Source organism: Oncorhynchus keta, chromosome 9, assembly GCF_023373465.1.
Source record: "Oncorhynchus keta strain PuntledgeMale-10-30-2019 chromosome 9, Oket_V2, whole genome shotgun sequence".
Lineage (NCBI taxonomy): Eukaryota > Metazoa > Chordata > Actinopteri > Salmoniformes > Salmonidae > Oncorhynchus > Oncorhynchus keta.
In genome coordinates, this window is record NC_068429.1 from 10,345,423 (window position 1) to 10,364,468 (window position 19,046).

The window sequence follows — 19,046 nt, forward strand, 5'->3', positions numbered from 1 at the left end:
GTTCCCACCTCAGCCATGTTACCACCTCAGCCATATTACCACCTCAGCCATGTTACCACCTCAGCCATGTTACCACCTCAGCCATGTTACCACCCCAGCCATGTTACCACCTCAGACATGTTACCACCTCAGCCATGTTCCCACGTTACAACCTCAGCCATGTTCCCACCTCAGCCATGTTACCACCTCAGCCATGTTCCCATGTTACCACCTCAGCCATGTTACCACCTCAGGCATGATACCACACTCCCCCTCTAACGAGCAGTTTGGCTTGCTAATAGAAGCAATTGCTCACCAATTGACAGCTCCTGCAGTATCTGGCTGCTTTTCATTATATCTTGGGATTTCTTTAACCTTTGAGCCCCTGCAAAGTTAGAATTCTTCACAGCGAAGGCCTTTAGTTAACATTGTCTTCTTGTTGATTTTAAAGCTATTGGAAGACTCATCACATCTCTGTTCCTTCAATTACTTACTTGCAATACTATTTTGGTATAATATTTTGATCTGTGTTCACTAAGTTCTATATTTATATCTAATACAAAACCTCTAATTACCATTATAGGAGATTATTGTGGACTACAGGAAAAGGAGGACCGAGCACACCCCCCAGTTGCCTGGAATGGCAACTGCTCGGCCTCCGACCGCAAGGCACTGCAGAGGGTAGTGCGTACGGCCCAGTACATCACTGGGGCCTAGCTTCCTGCCATCCAGGATCTCTATACCAGGTGGTGTCAGAGGAAGGCCCTAAAAATGGTCAAAGACTCCAGCCACCCTGGGTAATAGACTTTTCTCTCTGCTACCGCATGGCAAGCGGTACCGGAGCACCAAGTCTAGGTCCAAGAGGCGTCTAAACAACTTCTACCCCCAAGCCATAAGACTCCTGAACATCTAATCAAATGTCTACCCAGACTATTTACATTGCCCCACCCCCCTTTTCTACGCTGCTGTTATTATCTGTGCATGGTCACTTTAATAACTCTATTTGCTCTGAAAATGTTCAAAAACATATTTTTTTAAGGTGGTCTTTGAAACCATCAGCTCTTCCTAGCTTCTTTGCTAAAAGTGAAATTTAAACTTCTTGTGACTCCCAAACCCGCATGCGGGAGCGTAATCATCGCCTGAAACTAATTAGCATAACGCAGCGGACATAAATATCTCTAGAAAATATTCCTATTCATCAAAATCACAAATGAAATATATTGAGACACAGTTTAGCCTTTTGTTAATCACCCTGTCATCTCAGATGTTCAAAATATGCTTTACAGCCAAAGCTAGACACGCATTTGTGTATGTTTATCCATAGCCTAGCATCGCATTATGCCCTGCTAGCAGCAGGCAACCTTGTCACGAAAATCAGAAACGCAATCAAATTAAATCGTTTACCTTTGATGAACTTCAGATGTTTTCACTCACGAGACTCCCAGGTAAGATAGCCAAAGTTCATTTTTCCCAAAATATTATTTTTGTAGTCGAAATAGCTCCTTTTGTTCTTCACGTTTGGCTGAGAAATCGCCTGGAAATTGCGGTCACGACAACAGCAAAAAATATTCAAAATAAGCTCCATAATATCGACAGAAACATGGCAAACGTTGTTTAGAATCAATCCTCAAGGTGTTTCTCTAATATCTATTCGATATTATATCCGTCGGGACAATTAGTTTTTCAGTAGGACCGATTGGAGTAATTGCTACCTCTGTATTTTACGCGAGAGTCACCCTGGGAGCCATCACGTGACCACTTACGCAATGTAGCCGCCTACGGCTATTCTTCAACATAATTGCGTAAAACTACGTCACAATACTGTAGACACCTTGGGGAATACGTAGAAAGCGTAAGCTCGTTGATAGGACATTCACAGCTCAATAGGGACTCATTGGAACGCAGCACTTTCAAAATATGGGGCACTTCCGGATTGGATTTTTCTCAGGCTTTCGCCTGCAACATCAGTTCTGTTATACTCACAGACAATATCTTTACAGTTTTGGAAACGTTAGAATGTTTTCTATCCAAAGCCATCAATTATATGCATATTCTAGCATCTTGTCTTGACAAAATACAGTGCCTTGTGAAAGTATTCGGCCCCCTTGAACTTTGCGACCTTTTGCCACATTTCAGGCTTCAAACATAAAGATATAAAACTGTATTTTTTTGTGAAGAATCAACAACAAGTGGGACACAATCATGAAGTGGAACGAAATTTATTGGATATTTCAAACTTTTTTAACAAATCAAAAACTGAAACATTGGGCATGCAAAATTATTCAGCCCCTTTACTTTCAGTGCAGCAAACTCTCTCCAGAAGTTCAGTGAGGATCTCTGAATGATCCAATGTTGACCTAAATGACTAATGATGATAAATACAATCCACCTGTGTGTAATCAAGTCTCCGTATAAATGCACCTGCACTGTGATAGTCTCAGAGGTCCGTTAAAAGCGCAGAGAGCATCATGAAGAACAAGGAACACACCAGGCAGGTCCGAGATACTGTTGTGAAGAAGTTTAAAGCCGGATTTGGATACAAAAAGATTTCCCAAGCTTTAAACATCCCAAGGAGCACTGTGCAAGCAATAATATTGAAATGGAAGGAGTATCAGACCACTGCAAATCTACCAAGACCTGGCCGTCCCTCTAAACTTTCAGCTCATACAAGGAGAAGACTGATCAGAAATGCAGCCAAGAGGCCCATGATCACTCTGGATGAACTGCAGAGATCTACAGCTGAGGTGGGAGACTCTGTCCATAGGACAACAATCAGTCGTATATTGCACAAATCTGGCCTTTATGGAAGAGTGGCAAGAAGAAAGCCATTTCTTAAAGATATCCATAAAAAGTGTTGTTTAAAGTTTGCCACAAGCCACCTGGGAGACACACCAAACATGTGGAAGAAGGTGCTCTGGTCAGATGAAACCAAAATTGAACTTTTTGGCAAAAATGCAAAACGTTATGTTGGCATAAAAGCAACACAGCCCATCACCCTGAACACACCATCCCCACTGTCAAACATGGTGGTGGCAGCATCATGGTTTGGGCCTGCTTTTCTTCAGCAGGGACAGGGAAGATGGTTAAAATTGATGGGAAGATGGATGGAGCCAAATACAGGACCATTCTGGAAGAAAACCTGATGGAGTCAGGCAAGCAAAATCTACAATGGAATGGTTCAAAAATAAACATATCCAGGTGTTAGAATGGCCAAGTCAATGTCCAGACCTGAATCCAATTGAGAATCTGTGGAAAGAACTGAAAACTGCTGTTCACAAATGCTCTCCATCCAACCTCACTGAGCTCGAGCTGTTTTGCAAGGAGGAATGGGAAAAAATGTCAGTCTCTCGATGTGCAAAACTGATAGAGACATACCCCAAGCGACTTACAGCTGTAATCGCAGCAAAAGGTGGCGCTACAAAGTATTAACTTAAGGGGGCTGAATAATTTTGCACGCCCAATTTTTCAGTTTTTGATTTGTTAAAAAAGTTTGAAATATCCAATAAATGTCGTTCCACTTCATGATTGTGTCCCACTTGTTGTTGATTCTTCACAAAAAAATACAGTTTTATATCTTTATGTTTGAAGCCTGAAATGTGGCAAAAGGTCGCAATGTTCAAGGGGGCCGAATACTTTCGCAAGGCACTATATCCCGTTTAAAACGGGAACGTTTTTTTTCCGAAAATGAAAATACTGCCCCTAGAGTCGCAACAGGTTTTAAGAGTGTAGCATAAGCTATGTAGCTCATATATTTTTGACTCTCTTTCCCTATTGACTCTGACCCTCCTTGAATCTTCCAGCACCAGTTATACTGTTGGCATGTTCCCACCTTAGCCATGTTCCCACCTCAGCCATGTTACCACCTCAGCCATGTTACCACCTCAGCCATGTTACCACCTCAGCCATGTTACCACCTCAGCCATGTTCCCACCTCAGCCATGTTACCACCTCAGCCATGTTACCACCCCAGCCATGTTACCACCTCAGCCATGTTACCACCTCAGCCATGTTCAAACCTCAGCCATATTCCCACCCCAGTCATGTTACCACCTCAGCCATGTTACCACCTCAGCCATGTTACCACCTCAGCCATGTTACCATGTTACCACCTCAGCCATGTTACCACCTCAGCCATGTTACCACGTTCCCACCCCAGCCATGTTATCACCTCAGCCATGTTACCACCTCAGCCATGTTACCACTCCAGCCATGTTCCCACACTCCCCCTCTAACTAGCAGCCTGGCTTGCTAGTAGCAGCAATTGCTCACTAATTGACAGCTCCTGCACCCACAGCTTAACCTCCAAGTCTCAGTTGGCCATTTCATCCACAATAATGTTCGGTCTAATTGCAGTGTCTAGTTAAAAATGCTCACGCACCAATATGTATCTGTCTGCTTTTCTTTATATCTTGGGATTGCTTTAACCTTTGAGCCTCTGCAAAGTCAGAATTCTTCACAGACAGGGCCTATAGTTACAGTAACATTGTCTTCTTGTTCATTTCAAAGCTTTTTAAACACTCATTACATATATTTTCCTTCAATTACTTACTCGCAATACTATTTTGGTATAATAACACATAGTTGATCTGTGTTCACTAAGTTCTATATTTATATCTAATACAAAACCTCTAATATACCAGGACCTCTATTGCTTATCATGAGGAGATACGCCATAATGTGTAGATGACCATGAATATTTTAAATGTAATGTATTCAACTTATATTATAATTGAACGAATACAACTTAAAGGTACATTCCTTAAGATAACATACTGCTGAAGTCATCTGAAGAATACGACACATAGAAGGCTTATGAAAGATGTCAGACAGAGATCCTTTACTGCCAAAACATTATATTCATGCACATGAATGTTTTTTTTTCCCCACGTTGCACCAGACACTGTTACGTCCATCTTCGGAACTGAGACCAAAGCGCAGCGTGGTAAGCGTACATCTTTCTTTATTTTAGATGAACACCAAAAAACAACAATAGATAAACGACCGTAACGTTCTGCAGGCTACACAGTAACTGAACAAAAACAAGATCCCACAAACTGAGGTGGAAAACAGGATCTGATTGGGAACCATACCCGGCCAACAAAGAAATAGAAAACTAGAATGCCCACCCAAATCACACCCTGACCTAACCAAATAGAGAAATAAACAGTCTATTTAAGGTCAGGGCGTGACAGACACAGAATAAAGTTCCACTGTATAGTGGATACAGAGCTCTAACATCAGGAGTAAAATCCTGTGTCTGCTCTATAAATTATACAGCTATCTGCCAGTGCCACCCGACACGTTGTTTCAAACAGGAAACGGTATGGACTGTGCCTTTAAGACCCCATACATGATTTAGCTTGTATTTCTGGCCTGATTTGAAACTGAAAGCTTTTGACTCTACAGGAAGTGAAAGGCCCCTTGTGCAAGTTGCTTTCTATGTCAGAGACTGTGGCCAGAGAAAAAGGAAGGGGAGGGAGAGCAGCACGGTGGTTGATGTCAGAGATCAGTGGAGCGTCTGAAAGTCACCTCCCACACACACACACACACACACACACACACACACACACACACACACACACACACACACACACACACACACACACACACACACACACACACACACACACACACACACACACACACACAGACAGACAGACACGCGCACACGTACACTCGCACAACACAGCACTTGGAGAGAGCACAGCACCACAGGAACCTCGACTGATTTCTTTTCTCCCACCCGCAGATGCAGAAACGCCAGGTTTTTGAGTCAGACCTCTCATTCAGTCCAGAAGAATTAGTGACGGTAGCTAACCACATGGTTACTAGAGTGCCCGCATCAAAGCACCATGTGGTGCTATTTGAATAGTGATGATTATCTCCTGTCTGAAACCATTTTTTTTTATCCATACAGACCAAGGGCAACGATTACTCGTTGTCAACTCCGATTACAGTCCGTCATCGGCGTCACTTCAATGCGTCATTACCGTCACTGAGCTGACGGTAATGGTAATGACAATGTCACAGAGTGGTTACATCGCATGCATAAGGCCTTACCTTGGGTCTCCCGATCCAGCTCGCTGTGCTCCCCTGGCCTACATCTGGAAGTCTGATGCACATATCTGAAGCCTCCTCGTTGTGCGGAGCTAGGCTAGCGTTTCTGTCTCGGGGGGCTTTGTGGCTGGGCTATAATTGGATAGCGGCACGTTTCGTGCTTTGGAGCACTCTGATTTACAAGGAATTGCTATCAAGTGACTATCTTGTGCTATCATGTGTGCCTGCAAAGGGAGATCCATTTTGTGTGAGGTTGGAAATGATGCATGCTGCCATTTCCTCCCTGTTGGATGGGTTGTAATTTTACCCAGTGGGGGGTGTCATTCAAGTGTCCCAAGCCACCTGAGTGTTGACGATGCAGGAATGAGTCAGACGATAATGATGCCAGTGCACAGAACAAGGAAAAGACAGATGGTACATTTGGGCACATTGTGGAAGATTAAAATAATGATTGAACACAACTCCTACTGTTGTACACATGAAATAGCTCCGTCTCCATTGTAGTGTTGAGTCGACTCTCTGACCTTGCTGCTACATTTAGTCGATTTTCTCTGTTACAAATGCTCTCCTGAGATTGGCGCCCAAAACCTATTGTTGTCCAAGTGTAACAATGTGTCTTCTTAAAAAACCCGCGGCTGGGAATCTACTAAGCTAACATAAGGAATTTGTAAGATGGTCACACCAAGGATCATTTAGCTGTTTGATTTAGATTATTAGGACCCCTGTAGGTATCCCCAAAAATATTTAAAAATTATTTGCTGAAATATGGAATTTGGCCTTAGAAACACTATGAATAACATATTCATACATGGCAAAACAGATGAAGAGGGAGCAGCAGGTAGCTGACTAGTGGTGGCTATTTTCTATATTATTATACTACGTTATTATCAAATCAAATCAAATTTATTTATATAGCCCTTCGTACATCAGCTGATATCTCAAAGTGCTGTACAGAAACCCAGCCTAAAACCCCAAACAGCAAACAATGCAGGTGTAAAAGCACGGTGGCTAGGAAAAACTCCCTAGAAAGGCCAAAACCTAGGAAGAAACCTAGAGAGGAACCGGGCTATGTGGGGTGGCCAGTCCTCTTCTGGCTGTGCCGGGTAGAGATTATAACAGAACATGACCAAGATGTTCAAATGTTCATAAATGACCAGCATGGTCGAATAATAATAAGGCAGAACAGTTGAAACTGGAGCAGCAGCACAGTCAGGTGGACTGGGGACAGCAAGGAGCCATCATGTCAGGTAGTCCTGGGGCACGGTCCTAGGGCTCAGGTCCTCCGAGAGAGAGAAAGAAAGAGAGAATTAGAGAGAGCATATGTGGGGTGGCCAGTCCTCTTCTGGCTGTGCCGGGTGGAGATTATAACAGAACGTGGCCAAGATGTTCAAATGTTCATAAATGACCAGCATGGTTGAATAATAGTAAGGCAGAACAGTTGAAACTGGAGCAGCAGCATGGCCAGGTGGACTGGGGACAGCAAGGAGTCATCATGTCAGGTAGTCCTGGGACATGGTCCTAGGGCCCAGGCCAGTTGAAACTGGAGCAGCAGCATGGCCAGGTGGACTGGGGACAGCAAGGAGTCATCATGTCAGGTAGTCCTGGGGCATGGTCCTAGGGCTCAGGTCCTCCGAGAGAGAGAAAGAAAGAGAGAAGGAGAGAATTAGAGAACGCACACTTAGATTCACACAGGACACCGAATAGGACAGGAGAAGTACTCCAGATATAACAAACTGACCCTAGCCCCCCGACACATAAACTACTGCAGCATAAATACTGGAGGCTGACACATTATTATACAACATATTATGCTATGTTATTATGATATGTTACTATGCTATGTTATTATGCTAGGTTATTATACTATATTACTATGCTATGTTATTATGCTACGTTATTATGCTATGTTACTATGCTATGTTACTATGCTATGTTATCATGCTATGTTATTATTCTATGTTATTATGATATGTTATTATGCTATCTTATTATGCTATGTTACTATGCTATATTATTATGCTACTAAATGATTATGCTATTATGGTATGCTATTGCCATCTATACTGATGGTCTGGGGGTAAAAGCTCCCTGATGATCTTCTTGGCCTTCCTGCGACACCTGATGTTGTAGGTGTCTTGGAGGGCAGGCAGTGAGCACCCAATGGCTGAGCGTACCACCCTCTGTAATGCCTTACGATGCACAGCGGTGGAGTAGCCATACCAGGCTGTAATGTAGCCTGGCAGGATGCTCTCGATGGTGCTCCTGTAGAACACTGTGAGGGCCCTCGGGGACAGGCTGAATTTCTTTTGCCTCCTGAGGTTGAAGAGTCGCTGTTGTGCCTTCTTAACCCATGTGGGTCCGTGTGGTTTGACCATTCAGCTTATCTGAGATGTCAACGACGAATACGTTTTGACCGTCTCCACGGCGACCCCGTTGATGAGGATGTGGCGTGCCCAGCCTGGTTCCTCCTGAAGTCCACAATCAGCTCCTTTGTTTTGCCAGCCGTTGAGGGAGAGGTTGTTTCCTTGGCATCACATGTCAGAGTGCCTACCTCCTCCTGTAGGTCGTCTAGTCGTTCTTGGTAATCAGACCTACCTCACTCTTAGAAAAAAGGTTCCAAAAGGGTTCAGCTGTCCCCATAGGAGAACCCTTTTTAGTTCCAGGTAGAACCCTCTGTGAAAATGGTTCTACATTATAACCCAAAAGAGTTCTACCTGGAAGCAAAAAGGGTTCTTCAAAGAAGAACGGTTTTAGGTTCTAGAGTGTACTGTCGTCAGCAAACTTAATGATGGAGTTTGAATTGTGAGAGGCCACACAGTCGTGGGTATACAGGGAGTACAGGAGGGGACTGAGGACTCACCCTTGTGGGGCCCCCGTGGTGAGGATCAGTGTGGAAGAGGTAATGATGCCTACCTTCACCACCTGGGGGAGGCCCGTCAGGAAGTCCAGGACCCAGTTGTATTGGGAGGAGTTCAGTCCCAGGGCTGTGTGTGTGTGTGTGTGTGTGTGTGTGTGTGTGTGTGTGTGTGTGTGTGTGTGTGTGTGTGTGTGTGTGTGTGTGTGTGTGTGTGTGTGTGTGTGTGTGTGTGTGTGTGTGTGTGTGTGTGTGTGTGTGTGTGTGTGTGTGTGTGTGTGTGTGTGTGTGTGTGTGTGTGTGTGTTTGCGTGCGTGTGTGTGTGTGTGTGTGTCTGTGTCTGTGTCTGCTTGTATTTGTGTGCGTGTGTCTGTGTGTGTGTGTTTGTGTGCGTGTGTGTGTTTGTGTGCGTGTGTGTGTTTGCGCGTGTGTGTGTGTGTGTGTGTGTGTGTGTGTGTGTGTGTGTGTGTGTGTGTGTGTGTGTGTGTGTGTGTGTGTGTGTGTGTGTGTGTGTGTGTGTGTGTGTGTGTGTGTGTGTGTGTGTGTGTCTGTGTGTGTCTGTGTCTGCTTGTATTTGTGTGCGTGCGTGCGTGCGTGCGTGCGTGTGTGTGTGTGTGTGTGTGTTAGAAGGGAATAAACAGCAGCAACCTCTTTCTTTAATCCCATTAGTGATTGGACCCAAGGAGCATTCAGCTGTAAACAAAGTCTAAGACAATGATTGTGTGTTGGCTATTATGCAACCATGGCTTTGAAAGAGTCAATACAAATGATAAAAGTCTTCCACGGGGGGAGGAGGCCATTGTTTTCAAACCAAAAAATTGAAATTGAAATAAGAAAATTACTAGTAAGTTAAACAACTACATATTTCACAGTTAAACCTTGTTTTACATATATCCAATCAGAGCTAGATTTGTGTTCACATTGTGCCTCCTTCAACCATCTGGAAAATCTCGAGAGCTTACATCCTGTTTTGCTACATGGATTAATAGCTTAGTGGTCATCAGTTCGGTGATACGAGGCTACACATAAACTCAACGGGATAAAGTAAACCAGATCCTGCAGGGAGCGTCCTGCAGGGAGCGTCCTGCAGGGAGCGTGAGAGCACACACTGTGAGGACGTTAGGTGCTGGTAGTTAGAACGTACTTGTAGTCCAGTTGATAGAGCATTGCGCTTGCAAAACCAGAGTAGTGGGTTTGATTCCCGGGACCACCTGTATATAAACTGTAGGTAGACATGACTGTCAGTCGCTTTTCAATTTTTAGCTGGCATGTTTTATGCAATGCTTCTAGCTCTCTCTAACATTGGTTGTAGGGATACAGAGACTGTGTCCTAAATGGCACCCTATTCCCTTTGTAGTGCACTACTTTTGACCGTGGTCCATCAAAAGTAGTGCACTATGTAGGTATTAGGGTGTCATTTGGGACACAGAGTGTCTCTCTGAATGTTACAAGGATTCCCAGCTTTCTCCTCACATAAGAAAGAGTAGGAAACCATTGAAGACGGGGCGAATGACCGCTAGCCGACAACATGAGCGTGTGCGCTCAGCTGAAGGTAGACTGTGTCTCCCTCCTCCATCTTCAAAGTGACTGAATCGGTCGTCACATCATCTCCATCAGAAGACAAGGGTAGCAATTTGTACAACGTTCTTATACATGGCAGCATTCATACTTGTGCTGTTCCTCTTAAAGCAGCTGACGGTTAAGCAGCTGATGGTAAAGCAGCTGAAGGTAAAGCAGCTGAAGGTAAAGCAGCTGAAGGTTAAGCAGCTGAAGGTTAAGCAGCTGAAGGTAAAGCAGCTGAAGGTTAAGCAGCTGATGGTTAAGCAGCTGAAGGTTAAGCAGCTGAAGGTTAAGCAGCTGAAGGTAAAGCAGCTGAAGGTTAAGCAGCTGAAGGTTAAGCAGCTGAAGGTAAAGCAGCTGAAGGTTAAGCAGCTGATGGTTAAGCAGCTGAAGGTTAAGCAGCTGAAGGTTAAGCAGCTGAAGGTAAAGCAGCTGAAGGTTAAGCAGCTGAAGGTTAAGCAGCTGAAGGTTAAGCAGCTGATGGTTAAGCAGCTGAAGGTTAAGCAGCTGAAGGTTAAGCAGCTGAAGGTAAAGCAGCTGAAGGTAAAACAGCTGAAGGCAAAGCAGTCCTTTACCTTGAAGACAATAAGAGAACAACGTAGAAAAAATACCTGTGTTGGTGTTGTAGCAGTGACCAATATTTGTCTGGACATTTCTGTAGAAAACCTCAAATCCAACGGAAAAAGCTACCATTGGTTTGTCTGTGGGTATAAGGTAGAAAAGCAGGTACTGAAACATGTTTGTATCTACGGGCACCTATTGTTCAACAAGGAGGAGACAAATGCATGAGGTGACTATTTATCATTTTCAGCACCAAAATATTTTTTGAATTTATAGCAGCGGTAACCATAAACATTTAGTTTTCTCTTAAACTTTTGAATTGTATTTATTGTGCGTACGCTACCTTGACTGTATTTCAGCAACTTGTCTTGCTGATTTCAGCCTTACTGCTTGAGCTGAAATGATATGAGCAGCAGAGGTTAAAAGGGAAGTTGCACTACTTTATCCAACGCTAGCTAAATGTAAAAGGAAGTGATAGCTGATTTCAGTTGATTTAGTAATTTTTCTGCTGGTACCAAGATTAAGTTTGTAAATACTGAACTTCCTCTTTAAGAACTGTTCAACCCTAATGAAATTAGCGCAAGTCAAGTTCGAAAAATATAATAATAATTCACATACTTTTTTATTCGTATTTTTCCGGGGTTGCTGCAGCACCCTGAGCACCCCTACTTTCCGCGGTAATGATTGGGCCAATTGACACAGGCAAAAGATCCCAGCAACATAGCCATTAGGCGTGCCATTCTGCTACCGTTGCTTGTTTTCTTTGCTGTTGCATGCTGACTTCTAAAAATAATCTCTGAGAATTAGGGAACTATCAACCATGTCAATTTTACCGGCAGTGTGAGTGTTTTATCAGCCTCATCGGGTTACTGACAAATCATAGTTCAACATTTGGTCTGCGATTCAAACCAGAAACCTAACCTGTACGTGCACACTCATTTAGTGTTAGGATCATGGACAAATGGAGCCATTTATGGAGACCACATTGCCAGAGTAATACTGTAAAATCTTCCAGTCCGTAGACCTCAACCTGCTCCAATTAGGGTTAACCGTTTGGTGAGAGACCGTAACAGGCTTTCCTGGCAAGGTTCAACTTTGCATCCCCATACTTTACTACTTGACTATTTTTTTTAAAAATCACGTTTGCACGTGGCTATTCTACCCTGTAGGTCTTGAACTACAGACTCAGTGAACACAATATCATGTTATTTCAAAAGAACTCAACACTATATATGATGGCCCAATTGAATTCAAATCTGAGTTTCCAGGGTGATGAAAAATAACACTCGTCTTCCACTGTTTGGATTAATATATGTAATCAAACGATGCTTACTGTGTGAAAACATAAACTCAACAGGACTTATATTGTCAAAAACACAGCTTGTCGATTTTGATTGGCGAGGGCCCTTAGTCACTGTATAAGTACATCCAATCCCCTGCCTCCGTTTCAGAGTGGAGCAGCTGCAGGTGTGTTGTTTCAAAGATCTTAACGGCCGGCCATAGTCTCTTTGTCTGTGAGAGACTCCATTTAATCAGAGTTTAATAAGGTGAGGTCAATTACACTCAGTGTGTAAATCACTCATCCATATGCATTACAAAAGTTAATTGTGTCTTCGTCATAAATGGTCGAGGACCCCAGAGCTAGAGCAAATGGCATCCTGGGAGATTTCGCTTCTGAACACATGCATATCCTCTCCTCATTTGAAACCACTACAGGGTGGTTGAATTAAACTTAACTTTTAAAGCCACTGTCTGGGATTACATTTAAAAAAAATACTTTTACAAGTGTTGTGTATTTGAGAGGGGTTACATTTTCCCAGCCTCATTCCTTAGCTGTATAACTAAATGGTGATTTGATGTTTTTTGAATTGCAGACTGTAGCTTTAAGGCATAGTAAAGCCTTTGGAAACTGTTTATAGTATTCTTTTTATTTTTATTGATTTATTTGACCGTTTAAAAACACAATGTGGATACAATGCTTTTAAATTATAGAGGCTAACACAAAAAGGTTTTTAACTTATTTCCATTGTGGTTAGATTGTATTGTCCGGCTGGCTTCATTGATAGAGATAATGACACTAGATTATAAATACTTGACAACAAACAAAAAGCATCACTCATCAATAGGAAGAAAACAGTCAAAAATAAATAAATAGATGACAAAGTAGCATTCATGAGAACGTTCAAAAGACCTGTATAGAAGCCTCAGAAATGAATCATGAGCAAATGCCATCCAGCAAAAAGGTTTTTTTCTCTCCTCTCTCTCTCTCCATGTCTCTCTCTCTCTCCATGTCTCTCTCTCCATGTCTCTCTCTCTCTCTCTCTCTCTCTCTCTCTCTCTCTCTCTCTCTCTCTCTCTCTCTCTCTCTCTCTCTCTCTCTCTCTCTCTCTCTCTCTCTCTCTATTTCTCTCTTTCTCTCTATTTCTCTCTCTCTCTCTCTCTATATATATATATATATATATATATATATTTCTCTCTGTCTCTCTCTCGCTCTCCTGTTATGGCCATCGGTAGCCTTCCTTCCTGCTCGTTTGAAGGAGACAGTAATAGGGGCCATCAATCATTGTGTCTATCAAATACAAACATTGCTGTCCCGTTTTCAATCACAGTGAGACAAAGGTGATGTTCCCACTTTACCTGCGATTAGAGACAGCGATTAATCCACTGGCTGTTCATGAGATAGCCATAGGTGACATCCATTACGGGACTGCGTGTCTGTGTGCGTGTGTGGTGCTATGCATAAATTACAGAAATGAATGTGCTATTACTTCTAAGTAGACGATAATATATTGTAGTTCATTGTTAGACATTAAACTATTTTCACCAAATAGCATGTTTCTCTCTAATGTACCATAATAATATAGCATGATCAACTGAAATAAGCCAATTTCTCTCATAGTCGGTCCTTGAATCTTGAATCTTGTTATGTTCATACAAATCTTTACACATGTTAAGTTTTCTGAAAGTAAATGCAGTTGACAGTGAGAGGTGTCACTGTGATTTCTTTTTTTTTTTTGCTGAGTTTACATCGTCTAATAGTAGGCAGACAACAACAGACACATCTTCCTGGGTTAGTGGAAACATCTCCAGATGGTTTTGAAATGGTAATTGACAAATAATCTGCCTCTTGAACACCTGTTGTTTTTGCATAAGAGGCCTGTGACATAGATCACTAATTGCCTTGGTGACATCCCTTCACTTCCAGTCTATGAGAAATGGAGTGGCGGAGAGATCTCTGTTTGTATCAATGACTCTCGGGCCACTCGTCCTGACTAACACTTGACCCTAAACCCGATTTGAAGAAAGACTTTGTCTGTTTTGTATACAAGTCAGTGAACATAGGAGAACTATACTGGGTGACGCTTTTACTTAAAGCCGACAGATATAATCCTTTACTACTTGCTATAAGCATGTATAAGTTGGTATAATGCCTTATAATGAAGCATATTATTTATTTAGGGAAAACTGTGGATAGCTTTTATTTAGTCAGTATAATTGAGATGATACAGTAATAAGATATTAAAAGGGGTTGTAATGCTTATGACAAGTCTTGCAATTCAATATAACCACATCATAATGCATTATATCGATCTGCATTAAGCATTTCCTTCGTTTGTTTTTGAGAAGGGTCCCTTGAGAACAAATACATGACATCAACATAAACATTTAGAAATGCCGACACGTACAACAGCAAGGTGGTGATTTATTTTACAACCTATCTTACTACACTACGTGGCCAGAAGTATGTGGACAACCCTTCAAATTAGTGGATTTGGCTATTTCAGCCACACCCGTTGATGACAGGTGAATAAAATCGAGCACACAGCCATGCAATCTCCATAGACACACACTGTCAGTAGAATGGCCCATACTGAAGAGCTCGGTGACTTTCAAGGTGGCACCGCCATGGAATGCCACCTTTCCAACAAGTCACTTCGTCAAATGTTTGCCCTGCTAGAGCTGACCCCGGTCAGCTGTAAGTGCTGTTATTGTGAATTGAAACGTCTAGTAGTAACAACGGCTCAGCCGCCAAATGGTAGGCCACACAAGCTCACAGCCGAGTGCTGAGGCGTGTTTTGCGTAAAAATCGTCTGTCCTCAGTTGCGTCACTCACTAGAGTTCCAAACGGACTCTGGAAGCAACGTCAGCACAATAACTGTTCGTCGGGAGCTTCATGAAATCTGTTTCCATGGTCGAGCAGCTGCACACAAGCCTAAGATCACCACGAGCCATGTCTTGCCTCGGCTGGAGTGGTGTAAAGCTCGCCGCCATAGGAATCTGGAGCAGTAGAAACGAGTGCAATAAGCGAGGTCCATACAGAAATGGTTTGTCGAGATCGGTTTGGAAGAATTTGACTGGCCTGCACAGAGCCCTGACCTCAACCCCATCAAACACCTTTGGGATGAATTGGAACGCCGACTGCGAGCCAGGCCTAATCACCCAACATCAGTGCCCGACCTCACTAACGCTCTTGTGGCTGAATGGAAGCAAGTGCCCGCAGCAATGTTCCAACATCTAGTGGAAAGCCTTCCAAGAAGAGTGGAGGCTGTTATAGCAGCAAAGTAGGGACCCACTCCACACTAACGGCCATGATTTTTGAATTAGAGGTTCGACGAGCAGGTGTCCACATAATTTTGGCCATGCAGTGTATGTCAACCTGTGTATTGTTGACATAAACAAATGCATGTGTGCTATAGTGCTTGTAAGGGTTCTTACATTGCAAATTATTATGGTACTAACCCCCCACAACATCTTATAATGTTAGTTATTATGGTACTAACCCCCTCATAACACATTATAATGTTAGTTATTATGGTCAGAGACAACGAGAATCACCTGACTCTGATTGAGAACCGCCTCAGACAGCCAAGCCCATACAACACCCCTACTCAACCGCAATCCCAATAATACAAAAACCCCAATACGAAATACAACAACATAAACCCATGTCACACCCTGGCCTGACCAAATAATTAAAGAAAACACAAAATACAAAGACCAAGGCGTGACAGAACCCCCCCCTAAGGTGCGGACACCCGGACGCACCTCAAAACCATAGGGAGGGTCCGGGTGGGCGTCTGTCCATGGTGGCGGTTCCGGCTCGGGACGTGGACCCCACTCCATTAAAGTCATAGTTCCACCCCTTCGCGTCCTGGGATAATCCACCCTCACCGCCGACCATGGCCTAATAGTCCTCACCCAGAACCCCACTGAACTGAGGAGCAGCTTGTGACTGAGGGGCAGCTCGGGACTGAGGGACAGCTCGGGACTGAGGGGCAGCTTGGGACTGAGGGGCAGCTCGGGACTGAGGGGCAGCTCGGGACTGAGGGGCAGCTCGAGACTGAGGGGAAGCCCAGTACTGAGAGAAAGCCCAGTACTGAGAGGAAGCCCAGTACTGAGAGGAAGCCCAGTACTGAGATGAAGCTCAGGCAGGTAGTAGGCTCCGGTAGATCCTGGCTGGCTGGCGGATCTGGAAGATTCTGGTTGACTAGCAGATCTGGAAGAGACTGGTTGACTGGCAGATCTGGAAGAGACTGGTTGACTGGCAGATCTGGAAGAGACTGGTTGACTGGCAGATCTGGAAGAGACTGGTTGACTGGCAGATCTGGAAGAATCTGGTTGACTGGCAGATCTAGAAGATCATGGCTGACTGGCGGATCTAGCTGCTCTATGCAGACTGACAGCTCCTTGCAGACTGACAGCTCCTTGCAGACTGGCAGCTCCTTGCAGACTGGCAGCTCTTTGCAGACTGACAGCTCTGGCTGCGTCATGCAGACTGACAGCTCTGACTGCTCCATGCAGGCTGACAGCACCCTACAGACTGGCAGCTCTTTGCATAGTGACAGCTCTGGCTGCTTCATGCAGACTGACAGCACCTTGCAGACTGACAGCTCTGGTTGCTTCATGCAGACTGACAGCACCTTGCAGACTGACAGCTCCCTGCAGACTGGCAGCTCAGGCTGCTCCGAACAGGCAGGAGGGGCTCCTGCAGCGCAGGAGGGAAGGAAGGCTCTGATAGCGCTGAACAGACAGAAGACTCCGGTAGCGCAGGACGGGAGGAAGGCTCTGGCTGTGCTGAACAGGCGAGGCGCACTGAAGGCCTGGTGCGTGGTGCTGGAACTGGTGCTACAGGATCGAGGACACGCACAGGAAGCCTGGTGCGGGGAGCTGCTACCGGAGGACTGGTGTGTGGAAGTGGCTCTGGATAGACCGGACCGTGCAGGCGCACTGGAGCTCTTGACCACCGAGCCTGCCCAAGCTTACCTGGCTCGATGCCCACTCTAGCCCGGCCAATAGGAAGGGCTGGTATGAACCGCACCGGGCTATGCACCAGCACTGGAAACACTGTGCGCTCCATAGCATACCACGGTGTCTGCCCGGTCTCTCTAGCCCACCGGTGAGCACAGGGAGTTTGCGCAGGTCTCCTACCTGGCATAGCCATACTCCCATTAAGCCCCCCCCCAATAATTTTTTTGGGCTGCTTTTCAGGCTTCCATCCGCGTCGCCGTGCTGCCTCCTCATACCAGCGCCTCTCCGCTTTAGCCGCCTCTAGTTCTTCCTTGGGATGGCGATATTCTCCCGGCTGCGCCCAGGGTCCTTTTCCGTGTAATATCATCTCCCAAGACCAGAAGTCCTTATATTGCTGCTCCTCACAATTAACAGGGAGAGTAGGCTCAGGTCTGACTCCTGACTCAGCCACTCTCTCTCTGCGCCCTCCCCCAATAAATATTTGGGGGTGACTTTCGGTTTTCGCTCTGCGCCGCAGTGTCTTTTTTTTCGACTCCATTCACCTATAGCCCTCTTCGCACTGCTCCAGCGAATCCCAGGCGGGCTCCTGCACTCTCTCTGGGTCGGCCGCCCACCTGTCTATTTCTTCCCACGTCGTATACTCCATGCCATTGCTGTCCATAACGTCCTCCTTTTTCTGCTCCTGCTGTCGCTGCCTGTAACCACGCCACTCGGTCCGTGTGTGGTGGGTGATTCTGTAATGGCGTTCTTCGTTTGTAGAATGAGAGTCGGACCGAAATGCAGCGTAGTGGTTACTCATGACTTTAATAGAAAAAGTGACACATGAAATAACTATACAAAATATAAAAGAACAAACGGAACGTGAAACCTAATTACAGCCTATCTGGTGAAACTACACAGAGACAGGAACAATCACCCACGAAATACAAAGCGAACCAGGCTACCTAAATACGGTTCCCAATCAGAGACAACTAGAATCACCTGACTCTGATTGAGAACCGCCTCAGGCAGCCAAGCCCATACAACACCCCTACTCAGCCGCAATCCCAATAATACAAAAACCCCAATACGAAATAAAACAACATAAACCTATGTCACACCCTGGCCTGACCAAATAATTAAAGAAAACACAAAATTCTAAGACCAAGGCGTGACAATAATGTTAATTATTATGGTACTAACCCCCCCATAACATATTATAATGTTAGTTATTATGGTACTAACCCCCCCCCATAACATATTAGAATGTTCGTTATTATGGTACTGTCACGCCTTGGTCTTAGTATTTTGTGTTTTCTTTATATATTTGGTCAGGCCAGGGTGTGACATGGGTTATTGTGGTGTGTTTTTTGTCTTGGGGTTTTGTGGGGTGACTAATTAGTCTATGGCTGCCTGAGGCGGTTCTCAATCAGTCAGGTGATTTATCGTTGTCTCTGATTGGGAAAGATATTTAGGCAGCCATATTCTGTGAGTGTTTTCGTGGGTGATTGTTCCTGTCTCTGTGTAGTTGTTCACCAGACAGGCTGTATAGGTTTTCACATTCCGTTTGTTGTTTTGTAATATTTACAAGTTATTTCATGTATCGCTATTCTTCATTAAAGAACATGAGTAACCACCACGCTGCATTTTGGTCCGACTCTCCTTCAACAGACGAACGTCGTTACAGGTACCAACCCCCCCATAACATCTTATAATGTTCGTTTTTATGGTACTAACCCCCCCATTACATATTATAATGTTAGTTATTATGGTACTAACCCCCCATAACATATTATAATGTTAGTTA

At 44.4% G+C, this 19,046-nt stretch overlaps 1 long non-coding RNA gene across 1 annotated transcript; it reads right to left on the reverse strand.

Moving 5' to 3' along the window:
• Positions 1–6,926: 6,926 nt before the first annotated feature.
• On the reverse strand, positions 6,927–11,721 carry LOC118387961 (uncharacterized). The gene is made up of 4 exons (XR_004826474.2): positions 11,630–11,721; positions 11,355–11,406; positions 11,062–11,151; positions 6,927–7,664 (listed from the first exon to the last, which is right to left on the reverse strand). It is a non-coding gene; the product is annotated as an uncharacterized LOC118387961 (long non-coding RNA).
• Positions 11,722–19,046: the final 7,325 nt, after the last annotated feature.